Source organism: Apostichopus japonicus, chromosome 12 (genome assembly GCF_037975245.1).
Source record: "Apostichopus japonicus isolate 1M-3 chromosome 12, ASM3797524v1, whole genome shotgun sequence".
NCBI lineage: Eukaryota > Metazoa > Echinodermata > Holothuroidea > Aspidochirotida > Stichopodidae > Apostichopus > Apostichopus japonicus.
This window is the reverse complement of record NC_092572.1, coordinates 14,144,521-14,159,865: the sequence shown is the minus strand read 5'-3', so window position 1 is coordinate 14,159,865 and position 15,345 is coordinate 14,144,521. Positions and strand designations below refer to the sequence as shown.

Genomic DNA, 15,345 nt, shown 5'->3' with positions numbered 1-15,345 from the left:
GTAACGTTCAGCGTGGCACTCTTTGACAAAATCTCATACAAGACGTCTACTTACGGTACGTTATCTTATTAATTTATATCAATCACGTCGGTTTGTTTCTAATACCACGGCGCCTGATCGTAGATATTGTAAGTGCTCAGAATATTCTTTATAATATGAATTGTTTAGCAAACTGCGCTATTGCACTGAGGGAGATTACGTCCAGGTATTTAAGATTACCGTTCTCAACCCATCGTTAACATTCACGTTGCTAACGTTATTTAGTCACGTTATGAACTGCGTAAGAATACATGTGCGTTCCCAAGGATTAGTGCAAGGATCAGTGAATGGATTCAAGATTGATCCACCAGACAGGAAGTGACGTTGTGGACATAATCCACATGCAAATTTCAATTGGAGCATGGAAGTCGCTTAGGGTGAATTTTTGGGGCCGAGCTGTCTTTTCGGTAGATTTCATTTTTCGGTAGATTTCATTTTTTATACTCAATAGAATATGATAAAAAGTATCACGGCACCATGACTTGCCGAAACAAAATAATGATTTCTATATTAAACCGTTTATTCTGATGAAATGAATCGATACAAGTTTGCTTTATTTCTATATCAGAAGAGAAATATCCAATAAGATGTTCAACTGAAGAGGTAAAGATCATGAAAGTTCATGAATTTTCATGAAAGTCCTCAATTACACCATTCTTGTTTAAGCGCTGTTACATAATAATATGTGATAATTGTCATCCCATGGAAAATGTCATTGGCTAAATATTGACAAGTAATAGTTTTCTGCTTTAACCAACATGTAACTGTTAAAATTAGTTACATGAAAAGCTATACATTCTATACGTTAAGTTTTCGAACATGAAAAGATGATTGGCAGTACCAATAATATAGTGGGCGTGGCAGCGGTATGTGTAAGGCTCAAACCTATTCTCACATTAAAATTATGTGATATATTTACAAATTTAAAGCAAAGTAAAATTGCATAACGATAGTTCATACTTTAAAATACATATGTAAATATATAAAAAGAAACATGATCATTTGTCATTTTTGAAGTAATGCTTATTTTCTGTAGCTCGATTATTATTGCTATACGTTCAATACTTTTTAACAAAATGTAACATCCTCTTGTGCTAAGTACCAAATGGTGTAGATTGATTTACGATACACTGAATACAGTCGTTTTAGGAACAAAATATCGCCCCAATACCTTAGTCATGAAAAGTGCATCCAATGTTTTGGAATGATTTATGCATTATTTGTAAAACCATCATTGTCTAGGTTTCTTAATTAAATGTTGTAATTGTGTAATTTTATTGCAATAACTAATCCGTGAGAGATTCGGTAGGGTTTCGTACACCATTTTGCGGTCCATATTATTCCATTACAACGTCTGAATAATTCCACCAATTAATCATAAACAGATTACTGTTCAGTAGCGAGTATTCCATATATGTATTGGCAAAAAAGATTTTATTATGTTTGCCATGTCGGAATTATTACAAACCCCGAAGTGTTGATAATTAAAGCGAGATAGTCTGGTACTACTTGATAGCAAGGACAATGTAGACCAATCTTACTCTAAATAAATGATTGAATATAATTATCTTAGCCATACACATGTTGCAAACATATTCGTATCGTATAATATGAAACATGTTTGAACTTTTCCTGTATTAATCGTAATTGCTTGAAGGCTACATTACGAGATCGCGTTACTGAGGTAAGGTAGCTTGATCTAGTTTTAAGTTTGGTGGTCAAATATGACAACTTTGGTAGAGAGTTACAATGAAACAATATCAATGAAACAATGAAACAATATCACTGTCATTGAAATATAAACGGCATTGACTACACAGTAAACGATATCACACGAGGTGTCTTGATGTATAATCCAGATACAAGGTACAAAGGTTGCAGCACTAAATAAACAGCCAGCCCGAATCGAAACTAAAACCTAATAGATGGCACAACCTTTGTCACTGGTGTCATGTTCACATTACGATGACTATATTATCAGGCGCGTATCCAGGGGGGCGCGCCCCCCGGGTAAGAAAAAGAGGAGAGAAAAAAAAAGAGAAGAAAAAAGGGAAAAAGAGGGGGAAAAAAGAGGAGGAAGGAGAGGAAGGAAGGGAAAAGAAAAAAAGAAAGAGAGAAAAAGGAGAAAAGGAGGGAGTAGAAGATAAACGCCAAGACACCGGGAAGACAAGAGGAACATTCATAATTAAAGCGCTGATCACTATTATATACACATAGTAGCCAGTGACGAATCGAGGATTACGGGGGGGGGGGGGGTGCGTCTCACCCTACCCCTTACACCGACAACTCCATTTTTGACGTTTCCATTTTCATCTCTCACTAATGTAGATATATATATATATGTATATATACCATCTATGGTTTATCATAACGCGTGTGTGTGTATGGACGCCTTAAACAATTGTACAATTGTGCTATGAAACGCTCGTAGTACCAAGACCTTGACAAAATCCGGCAACACACCACTTCATCGATAACAAGTGATCGGGTATATCGTCCCCGTTCTGGCGTAGTGACGAATGTTCAAAATGTGAGTTTTGAGAAAACGCGCTCTAAAGATTTTCATATTTTGACTTTAGTATAACGTAACTAAAAGAGGATCTTTTTTACCGAAAGTTTTCAATATTTTAAATATAACAAATAGAACTTTGAGTTCTCATGTTTGTTGCTGAAATTTCTTACATAGTAGTAATTTTAGTGTAAAAATTTTCGTCGTTATGTCATGTCATTTTCAGTTAATTTTAGACATTCGCCACACATTCGGCACTATGCTAGAACTAAATTTTGAAGTTTCGTCCTGTCACAGACTTGTATTCGTCACTTTTGTGCGTAGTAGCCATTGGGTACACCGTGAATGTTCACTGTCACATGGGGAGAGGAAGGGGGGGTTAGGTGGAATAACCTTACGATAGAAGAAAATAATCGAAGGGGTGGTACATTGGTCTTATCAATTTTAAAAAGAATGTCCACGGTTTACTGTATAAAATAGACAAGGAATGGGTTATACGCAGGTATCAACATACGTGTTTTAGTATGTTTTTCTTGAGTGACATGGATGGAGTCGGATATGACGAGGGGAGGTGGTATATAGGGCAAGGAGAGCCGGCTGTTGAAATGGTGGTATATTGGTCTTATTAATTTAAAAAGAACGCCCACGTTTTGTTGCAATGTATAAAATAGACAAGGAATTTGTATGGGTATGGGCGGATGTAAGTGTTTTAGTATGTGTTTCTTGGGTGAAATGTAGGGTGTCGGATAGAGAGATGTTGAGGTAGGGAGGGCAAGGAGAGCCGGCTGCTGAAAGGGTTATATATTGGTCCTATTAATTTTAAAGAACCCCCACCATTTTCTATAATGTATAAAATAGACAAGGTATATGATGAAATGTGAACACATGCAGTTGCAAAAATAATAGTTCCAGTGGCGTAATCTGTTAAGTCGGAACTCTTATAAAGCACACAGACTACGGAAAATTGTGTGCAATTCTTCATTTTCAAGTAAGTGTATTACGTGAAATGTCTCTGACGATAGTTTCTAAGTATCCTTCAAACGCTTTGGGAAGCTATTCCACTATACTATCCCCTTAAACCGAATGTGAAATTTTATTACGCTCACAGGCACATTCATAATAACCAACCCAACAACGGTGCCATTGTTCAAGTGTTTCCAAGTTGTACTATAGTATGTTGTTCCTTCTTTTTATTTCCTTCCAGTATACATATAAAAAAATTCTTACGCTCACAGGCACATTCATAATATCCAACCCAACCTCGTGTGAATCCTCAGATTTAAAGAAGGAAATAACTGTGCCATTGTTCAAGTGTTTCCAAGATGTACAGTAGTATGTTGTTCCTTCTTTTTATTTCCTTCCAGTATACATATAAAAATTATAGAGAGGAGTCATATAACACCTCAACAAGAAGAATAACTCATATAAAAGTTTTTTTTAAGATGATAGGATACCAAACAGTCCAAGAATAACTAATATAAAAAGGGAGAAAATGTCAAGATGATAGGATATCATATAAAATACATCTACTAATACAAAAGTTATTACATAAAACGATATAACAAACAGACTATAACAAACATTCTAAGTGCTCGAATGAAATGTATAAAGCAACACGGTAAATAAATGAGTTGCTGTAAACTTACGTTCGGTATTTTGTGTGGATTTCTTAGATTTCTGCCTGATTTGTGCAGGAGAGTTTCAGTACAGTACTACAGTATACAAAGGGTTATTCTGATCACTGTAAATCGTATTAGCCATTCTTGTAAACTCAGGTCTTGCAGCAGCATTTACTTTTTCTAAAAGTATATTGTATTCTAAATTAATATAGATGATGTGTATTTAAGAAACTTCATTCTTCTTTTCTTTGCTTTTTTTTGCAATATAAAATGGTACCAGACAGGCACTGTACAGATCACATGTGCCAGGGTAGAATAATAGTATTGCAAACATTTTCCTTAGCATTTTGGTTAAAGAAAGACACAACGTAAGCCACACTAAATACTATATAATATACTTTTTTAACACCTTAATGCTTTGCAAAAAAAGGTCAAACTGTCGTCACTGTATACTCCCAGTACTCAGTTTTGGAGGTTCTAGCCACATCAGATCCCTCAATAATAATAATAATAATAATAATAATAATAATACGTTGCGACCTTGATAGAATGAGACCTTCATGTTTTATGGTTTATTTTCAAAAACAAATTTCCCTTATTTTTTTTTGGGGGGGGGGGGGGGGAGTTACGCAATAAAGTCTTGCGGTCACATGTTGGAACTATGTCAATTACAGAACACTGAAAATTTCATTGGTCAGTTTCAACAGAGCTCTTATGAATTGTACATGATACAGCAGTATCATCGGCATATTTTGTTATAGAAATATGTGAGTTTGACCTAATTTCATCAGTATATATAGTAAATAATATAGCATATAATGGCCCCCCTCCCACCCCAAGGCACACCAACCTTTATTTCCAATGTTTTCGATAACCCTTTATCCAACCTTACTTGTCTGGGCCATCCTTGAAGAAATTGTGTCAGCCAATGAATAAGCCATGTTTCTTTGATAAATCGTAAAAGATCCTTCATTAATTGAAGCATTTGACAAGACAGTATTAAAGGTTGCTATACAGATTTTCTAGTAATTCGGTCTAAACTCACCCCCCCCCCCTCCCCTCCTTGTCCTTTGTAGCAAAGTAACTACTTAAGTATAAACTATGCTAGTACCTTCCAAAGTTTCATGTAAAAGTATGTGACCTTCAATTATGTAACTAGGTATTACTTAGCTAGGAAAAGTTAGTTTTAAGTTAGGCTAGAGTAATGCTCGTGATGAGCAAAGCCGCCAACAGCTAAGAGAAACCATACTACCTTAGGGAGATGTTACATTTGTAACGATTTGACGATTTGTATCTCGGCAAAACGTCAATTTTCAGATTGTTCTCATTTTGACGAGTTGTCGTAACTCAACAAAACGTCAATTTTCAGACTTTGTTTTCATTTTGACGACTTGTTATATTTCGGCTAAACGTTAAAATTCAGATTTTTTTTTATTTTGACGACTTGTTGTATCTCAGCAAAACGTCAATTTTCAATATTTTGTCATTTTGACGACATGCTGTATCTCGGCAAAACGTCAATTTTCAGATTTTTGTCAGTTTGACGACTTTTTGTATCTCGGCAAAACGTCAATTTTCAGATTTTTGTCATTTTGATGAGTTATTGTATCTCGGCAAAACGTCAATTTTCAGAATTTTGTCAGTTTGACGACTTGTTGTATCTCGGCAAATTTAATAATTTTGTCGTTTTGACGAGTTGTTAAGCTCGGCAAAACGTCTTTTTCCGAATTTTGTCATTTTGACGAGTTCGTTTCTCTTTCACCACCATGTCCCTTCTACGCTTCCGAAGTATATGAATACTGTATTAATCAATTAAATGACGAGGTGAACTAATAAAGATATTACCTTCCCATAATCCTGGGTGTTTTCAAATGGCAGTTAGTTGGTTCTCAAGTCAGTATGACATGGTTGTTATGTTCGGCTTGTTCCAAAGGGTAATATTCGTCGATATGCAAAAATACATGGACCTTAGACAAATAGTGTTACTGAGTGGTTGTAATGATGACTTAAGTATTCGTCAGTATGTAAAAACGAGAGTGGGTCTTAGGTGGACATTCGTCAAAAATGAGTCAGAAAAAACGAAAAAATAGACAGTTTTAAAACTTCTAACCCGGCTCAACCGATTCTTCACCCTCGAAATAGGTAAGAACAATATTTAACTCAATTTCGCCAAAAGTGCACGTTCGCCACTACGCGAAAACGGGGACGATATTAGTGACCGCTAGAGGTCGTGCACTGACCTACATGGAGTGTGACCGCTTCCGCCTTTGCAATTTCCCAAGATCAGGCCCCGAAAAATCCATGAAATCCCAAGGGCACTGTACTGTATGGATATCTAGCAATATCTAGCGACATCTAGGATGAAAATCCCAAGATCTTCCCTAACTTCTTGGTTGACGCTTCCCTAAATTCTTGGTTCTCAGGCGAAAGTGTGCATCTGGTTGGTCATTTCATCCTCGAGAAGTGTCATTTCCGGTGATCTGGGGGGGGGGGGGGTTATCAAAACCAGAAATTTTCTTGTACGCTGCGCGCCAACCGAAGGTGGCGCTCCGCTTAGATAGTAATTCGCGCCCCCCGGGTTAGAAAATCCTGGATACGCCCCTGATTATTACCATGTATTTGGTTCATACGCTATGGCGTGGCCGAGTCAGTTTGTTAGCTAGACTTAGATCAACAGTCCTAATCTCCAATGCGTGCTATGAGCCATTACTTGCAAACGGTCTAGTTTTTAAGACTACACATGATGAATAATGTACTGAGTATTTTTAGTTTAGAAATATCATAGTCTGACTGTATATATGGTCATCAACAGCTGGCAAATACCTGTTCGTTTGACAAGAAAGTGTCCGTTTTGAAACAACCTCCCTTTTCTTTGTTAACATGAAGAGCATATGGCTAACGTAGCACTTGATTAAACTCGCCCAACGAAACAAGTGGCGACAAAACATGTGCAGTTGCTTATAAATGAGACACTAAGCAAGCATTTCAAAATGAAACACAAACTCATGAAACAATTAACATAACATAAACATATATATGTTAATTATTTTCTGGATAATTATGTTCTCTCAACTAAAGAAGTGAGAATGCATTTTCACGATGGCTCGGTGTGGTTAGAATACAGTCATTAGACCATAGTCCCTTAAACTGTATGCATTGTCCATTTCTTCCTAAGAATGGAAACTCACTTCGATATATCTTAGTTGTAAACATTCGTAGACTCAGCGATCATCTTTTCTGTTAGGCTTAGTCAACCGCCCACAGTTTATGTAATACTAAACGCATTCCAGAATATATTAATTCACTGATCTTTAGTCTAATCTAAATCTGTATTGAAAATCTGCACGTGTACGCAACTAATACATAAATTGACTACACGATAAAAATACACATGGCTTATTTTAAGGCTAACGTTAGACTAATAGAGAACGACAGTGCATATTCTCAAGCATATTGTCATAATTAATATATTGATAATTACCATCCGATATTATGTAAGCAAGTATATTGGCTGATTATAAACGGGTGAATCTTCAACCATGGAAATACCAAAAGACTTCAAAGATGGACTTCAAACGGTGAGTCGATGCTTGATTGAAAGGACATTACCCATGTGACCAGTCTATGCAAATACAATCTGCCAACTCAAAATCGCCAGACCTACAGTGTAACATGTGTGGTACATTTTCATATTTCAGAATGATAACGTATCCAAATTGATCAAGCTTCTTCAGCAGTCACTTCATAACACTGAGACAGTTTATTTTCCAATTGCGAATGTTTAAATTAGCATAGAAAGTTATGTACGAACACGATATCATACTAGTGTACGCTGATATGGTTGGACTGTTGCAATAACATTATTAAAATGTTGCTGATGAACAACGTTTACGCTTTGATGATTTTTTTTAAGAAGACAGATTTAAATTGGGTTTTTCCCAAAAATATTGAAAGTAATCACCGTTTCAAACGTTTACAATACTATCACAACGTTACAATCTTCTTTTGAAACAGCACGGCCCACATTTTCAAACACATTTCACACATTGTTAAAATATTGTTAAGCTCAAAATTTAACTTTTAAAGATGTTAACGCTGTGATTAGTATCATTGATTTGTCATATATACAGTAATCAACCCAGTAAGTTTCCGCCATATAACAGAAGTCCAATATTGGTCATTGTGTATAGGTGCTTCAGAACGAATAATTGAATGATTAAACTAGACAGAGTATATCGATTATGTGATTATTTATTCATTTGATGTAGACAGTTGTAGCACAGGAGAGAATATGATTTAGAGGTGGTCATCTTCAACATTCGACTAGAGGTGCTTTTGAACACGATCGACAATCGTGTAAAATCGTTGCGATGGTACATTTCACTTATATTAAAAATGTCAAAATAAATCATGCAAAGAGTTTTTGTACCATTGTAAAATAATTTCAAGCTAATTAAAACTTGAGGTGATGCTATAAAATATTAATTGTTACATCTCATCCTACATTTTGGATATATATGCACAAATATACATTCAATCAAACAATGCAGTCACTGCAGTAATTTTTCGTGTGTGCACTTTCAGCTAGTTTTTCATTTGGCATTAACATAGAAACCAAAAGAACTCTTCTTAAAAACTTTAAATATGTAGCTATTTTATTAAGCATAGAGGAAAAGCCTTGACTTGAAATATTAAATATGTTAACCACACATTTCAGCTCATTTCGGTATGTGTTCAAGTTTGTTCAATTTTAACCATTATCTCCTTTGATCATGTGACCATTTTGTATTATTTAATAATATTGTAATATTCATGATATTTTAAAACGTTTCAGCTCATCACGGATACATATACAATAAAAAAGGAACCATACGAATCATTTTATACGTTATGCTTAAACTGTAAAATATATGTTATAAGAACATACATTTTCAAAACAATGCAAATCTAACCCAGCAATCATGAATTATTTTTTATGTACACTAAACAGATACATAAATCAAATAAATGTGTAAAATGTTGTCATTTTGCATTATTTAATAATATTGTGATAGTCATTATAGTTTAAAACGTTTTGGCTGGTCACGCATACATATATCAAACAAAGCAGAAGAAATTTAAGGATAATCGTTATACGGTTTGGCCAAACTGTTCAATCTATCTTATAAGTAAATACATTTTCAAAACAATACTAATCTAACCCAGTATCACGAAGCATATGTTTTGTACATTAAACATATACAAAGTACCAAGTAGCTTCTCCTATTTTTTTTTTATCAAATAATTGTTTTCATGCTTACAATACCCGCAATTACTTTCCGTTCCCCATTATTCTCTTGCTATTAGTCAACATTTTGTCAAATACTCCGCTATTTCTTATTGGAATTCCGTACCAACTGCATTGCATTCAGTTAATAATTTATCCTCATTCAAACGTAATTTAAAGCGTTACCTTCTTTCGTATAAAATTTTATGATTTAGTCTAAAATTCGGGCCACATCTTTATTAAAGTTTTTTTTTTCTTCTCCCCCACATTTTTTCTTCTTATTGTTATTCATTTTCTTGTAACATTTTTTTTTGGTCATACTTTGAACCTTTGTCAGTTTGTCAGTTTGTATTTTGGGGATACCTCACTTACAAGTTCTTATGAACTTTTCGAGGATCCCCACAACCATATACTAGGTATGTATATACTTGAATTATGTAAAATGTTGATAACGTTGATGGTTGAAATATAGTTGAACAAACAGAGATTATTCTTTTTGCGAGCTCTAAAATCGTATGGTGTCAGTCAGAATATTTTAATTAACTTTTATCGTGCTATTATTGAAAGTATTTTAACTTTAAACATTTTAGTCTGGTTTAGTCGCGTAAGTAAGCATGATCTTAGGAAACTAGAATCTGTCATAAAAAACGCGGAGCGCCTCATTGGCACAGGCCTACCGTCCCTTCACTCACTCTACCAGGAGCGAACGTTAAAACGTGTTGAAAATATATTGATTGATGATTACCACCCAGCAACTGATTATTTCAAATTCCTGCCTTCAGGCAAAAGAATGCGTACTTTTAAAGGTTCTAAAAGATTTACTGACAGTTTTTATCCTTCTGCTGTGAAGATATTCAATACGCACCAAAACCGTCAACAATTTTAAACTTTGTAGACTTTATATTGGATTTGAGGGCATTTATATATTAAATTTGTACTCTTTTATATTTTGTAGGTACATTTTATATTTTGTTCATCTTAATATTTTATAGGAACGTTTTCATATCTTTGTGCAATATTATACGTCTCATTTGTTGTTTACAATTTTTAATGTTTTGAGCTCTTGTTATCAACCAATTTCCATTGTATTTTTATATGATTGGCTGAATAAATATCTATCTATCTATCTATCTAAACAAACAAACATCTAATACAACTGTAAAATAACACTGCAGCGTAATATTGATAAAACAAGAAATGCATTAACGGGAAGCGTGAGTTAAGAACTTCCTTAAAAATCTCTATACAGCTTAATTAAATTGATTAAGATAGAAATTAATAAATTCTAATTATTTATACTGAGAAAGGTATTCTTTTCAAATGCTTAAAGAAATATGGTGGGAAAATATCAATTGTTTAGAAGAATACATCAACATATTCCGTTAGAATAGATTATCACTTTGTTAAATTTAAAGTCAGCATGTAAAGGTTGATATTGATATGTTACACTCAAATATCATTATCATGTCAGAAAATAATACCAGCAGTTAACATCAACATTGGATGTACAAAGGTGACTGTCCTGTGTTAGTGGTGGCCCCCGGGAGTGGTGAATTTTTTGTAACATTAAGTCATTGACGTTTTTTAGCATTCTGATAAATTTGACGAAACGTCATGCTCATCCAGACCATAAATTATAATAATCGGCTGTCCTGTAATGCTAGATTACTCTCGATATTTCATGTTAGTGTTTTCCTCTTCTGCTTTCGTTGGTGGTGGTTTATACATTGGTTTTTTTTAATCTGCTGGCAAAAAAACTATGAAAGCTAAGGAACATTTTTGCACTGCCAGCCTAACTGAAATAGCTAGCGGTGATACATAAATACAACACGTTTTTTATACCCCTTCTTCATAAACCGAAACTTAATATGACACCGTTATCATTACTGAGAAGATCCATTTATCACAACTTCGTATAATGTTTTTCATGTATAACAATTTATGGTTCACATGATTAATAAAAATGCAGAAAATATTACTTTTAATATTTTAAAAGTTATGTTTGATTTATTCTTATCGCTTTGTGGTTCTTATAGACCGAGCGAGTCCGAAATAAAATTATGCATTGTTAATGATTTGCTCAACTGTACATCGTCAGATTAAGGGTGACGGACCCTCAAGACAGCCACCATTCTCTTGACGTTTGATAATACGAAACACACTTTACAAACCCTATATTAAATGGCTGACAGATATACACAAAAAATACACATATGTTGTATAATGTACGGTACACACCTTTTCTTTTTCACCACTGCATAGTTTGCTCCGTCATCAAATCTAGAAACAGCAAATTTTGCTTTTGGTGCTCTTTCTCTGCGATACCAAAAATTGAAAAGTGTATTAATAACCAACGCATTTTATGTAACTTAGGACTGTCATATATATTTCTATCAATTTCATCACAGACCTTCAATAGTGTTTATTGCAGTATTTTTTATCGCTGAGATGATAACAGTTTTTTGTTGTATTTGTAATCCACAGATACATACCTTAACTCCATAGCTTGCACCGTTATCGAACTTAGCCAGTGGGACGTCTGGAGTTGCAGACCCGGTGCGATCAAAAACTTGGAAACTAGACGAACAGATATCAGTTGAAAACTTCAGTTATCTTTAATTTTGTTGAACAAGTTTAGCCTGTATTGAATTGCTCGTGTACTAGTTTAACTTGAATTGCTGGAATGAAATAATGTTAACTTTTTTTCCACTCAGTAAGACCGAGTTTGCAAATTTGTATCGTTACTCATGTTTTTATTTATTTTTTATCAGCCTAGAAAATAATCCATTGCTCCACTACCATAGCGTCAAAAGTATAACTCAGTTAATGTTTGCTAACAATGAAGCTTTCCCTAACAGCTCTAAGATAAAGAAGAAAAGTTAAGCGATTGCAAGAAGTGTTTAAACATTAAAAACAGTGAAAAGAAATGAAAATCAACTTGCTTTTGGTATTGTTCAAGAGGATAGTCTTCCTTCCTTGATTGTGACGGTGTATCTAAATCATTTGAAAGATACGAGTTGTATCGATGAAAGCAAAGAGAAACAATATCGACACAACGAAGACAATTGTAACATTAGCTGCGAAAAAGTCCAAGTTAATAAAAAGCGAGCCGAGTAGTACTTATTGTTAAAGTTGTTAAACTGTATTCTATTTAATATATATATATATAAAACATTATATCAACTTTCTTGGTGCGTAGTTGTTCGTTAAGCATAATTATTTATGTAATTGACTGGAACATTTCGCTGGCAATTGTGCTGTGGAAAGACTCACCTATCTGACTCGAAGCTATCGGTCCATGGGAACATAGGTCTGGCATGTCTCGACGTATAAAATTTTGCTGATTTTGTGTGGAGTTTGTCGCGTTTCTGTAAAAATCCAAGCAATAGCACTGCTGTCTATGTGATGTTTTTCCGTTGATCTCATTACACGAGTAATATATATATGAACTCTGCCTAATACGCATTTATGCTATAGCTGTACTTGTGGTATATGATCATAATATCTATAGCAGAAGTCAGTAATAAAATGTACCAAAATCTTTATAACTAACAGAAAGCTATTTGAAATATATAAAATTCCAGGCCCGGGAAAGAAATATTCAATAAAGCTTTGTTAGATTTCCGTAATTTTATATATTACAAATGTTAAAACAGCTTATATTCTACAAGAAGCTCCTGCGCGTTTAAATTTGCTAAAAGTAGGGAGACTGACGCTTCGAGTCTAGCAGTGTTATCAGGAAGAAATCAGATAGCAGGATCATCAGGAATGTACTGCTTGTAATTGTATTCAAAGTTCCAATTTACGCGCCCGTAAATCTTGTTCATAATATCAACCAGTTTCGCTTTGTGATTATCTCTGCTTGCCTTTGTAGAACATTCTGCAAGTAATGACACGCCATGTTCTCTAAGTTTTATCAATTGACACCGTCGTTGTTGAACTTATTGCTTACTTGGTATGAAGTTGCTAGAAAAGACGTAACATTCTTTGTTCATAAGCTTTTATTTTGACTTTCCAATAAAACTCGTGGCTTGATTAAAAATGTTTAAAAAAAATCAACCTGCTTGTATTTCGTCGCTATATAAACAACTACAAATTGCGTTATTGTTCAAAGTTAAAGAGTTTTATTCTGTACACCGACAGGGAAGTACACAACTCAAGCAATTTTAGCAATTAATACAATATGCAGGGAGGCAGCCCACTGTTATGTTAATGAAATACTACCCTTTTGTGACAGGTCTTGTATAGTACTAGTCTGGATTATATTGATTTTGTACCAGAGAACCAAAACAAAAGAAACAATCACGTGGTTGCAGATATGCAAAGTATTGCAAGTGATCGTGACAACAGGTCGTTAGTTTGTGTTTCATTTTAAACACAATCTATCTGACCCCTAACCATGTCGTCGTATTGGCACCACAGCGTGGTAAACAATTTAACAGAACTAAGTCATGAATAATTCAACTGCTAGCAAAGGAATATATACTTGGGATGTTTTCTTTTTCAAACGGCTCGCTCTGCTTCGGAAAACTCCATTATAAAGATAGGAAGATCTAAGTGGTGAAGATTGTGTTTTAATGTACGTTGAAGATATCCCCACTAGGTCACGAGGTCTGACGTTATGAATAGTGAATATATACTTGTAGAATGACGATTCTTCAGAGGCAATCTTGTCACTGATGTCTCAAAATGTACCTTCTGAATAAGGAATTGCTGACACAAGTCCACATAGTCGGCTTTGCTTAAGAAACCAATACCAAAGCTTGCTTTACCAGGTATCCACGCCCATTACTTAAAGATGAACGAAAAAAATACGATTTTATTTACGTTATTCTAGTGGTTATTCTAGTTGGTTTCCTTTTTTACATATCTAAAATGTGGCGTCTATCCGATGTTGTGAAATCCTAAATTCAAAACCTGTGTTTTTTTTTTAAACAATTGTGGCTTTTTGCGAAAAACTGTATGATAATCGTATGTGACGTCATTATGATGATAACAGAGTAAGCTCAGTGTAGACTGTATATCAGCTGCTTGCACCGAGTGTGTTATTTCAATTGCAACCTACTCTATATTAACACGACAGACAAGCTGAACCTAAAGGGAAAAAATGATATAGAGGATTCAAGTTACTGAATGTATTATGCCATTCTAAACTAGTTATATTCACGACCGGAAAAATTAAAACAAACCAGTCTTGGAGACGGTCCTGGATTGCCGGATTAAATACAACTGGTTTGTCACTTGGATGAACTCTTTCTGGAAGGAGTTGCTCACACAAATATGGATTTGCTTCCATTTGAGGCACATGAACTTCGTCTGCATCATCCCCAACTCGGTCAAGTTCAATGTCTTAATTTTGTTTACTGAAGTTGATGAAGATTTGCTGAAGGGTGAATCTACATATTCCACTTCAATGTATCCATCAGCTGGTTATTCTTCGACATCAACCTCGGATTATGATAGGTTGAAGGTCATGTTCAGCGCAGTAGGCCTACTTCCATGAGCATCAATGTATCAACGAATATTGAGGACGACTTTGAAACTCAAGCGATAAAGTCAGCATTACCGCTGTAACAAATATGAGTCTAAGCCGGAAATGAGGCAATAACCTGTCATCGATGTATTAACTTTAAACGTAAACTTAACATTGAAATGGCAGAGAGGAGATCTGAATCGCTTGGTGATACATTCAAGGGTCTAATTAGGTGTTATCGATGTGTAAACGTAAGTTGGCGTGACGTTTCGATCCTAGCAGGATCTTCTTCAGAGGCTAAATGACGAGTAACAGTAACAGAAGGGACATTTAGCCTCTGAAGAAGATCCTGCTAGGATCGAAACGTCAGGCCAACTTACTTTTACACATTATATTACACAGGCTCTCTAGTGGATAAGCAGTTTGCTAACAGTTTGTT

At 34.8% G+C, this 15,345-nt stretch overlaps 1 long non-coding RNA gene across 1 annotated transcript; it reads right to left on the bottom strand.

Moving 5' to 3' along the window:
• Positions 1-11,926: 11,926 nt before the first annotated feature.
• Positions 11,927-13,082, bottom strand: LOC139976735 (uncharacterized). Its single transcript, XR_011796241.1, has 3 exons — positions 12,707-13,082; positions 12,376-12,427; positions 11,927-12,010 (listed from the first exon to the last, which is right to left on the bottom strand). It is a non-coding gene; the product is annotated as an uncharacterized lncRNA (long non-coding RNA).
• Between the last annotated feature and the right edge of the window lie 2,263 nt (positions 13,083-15,345).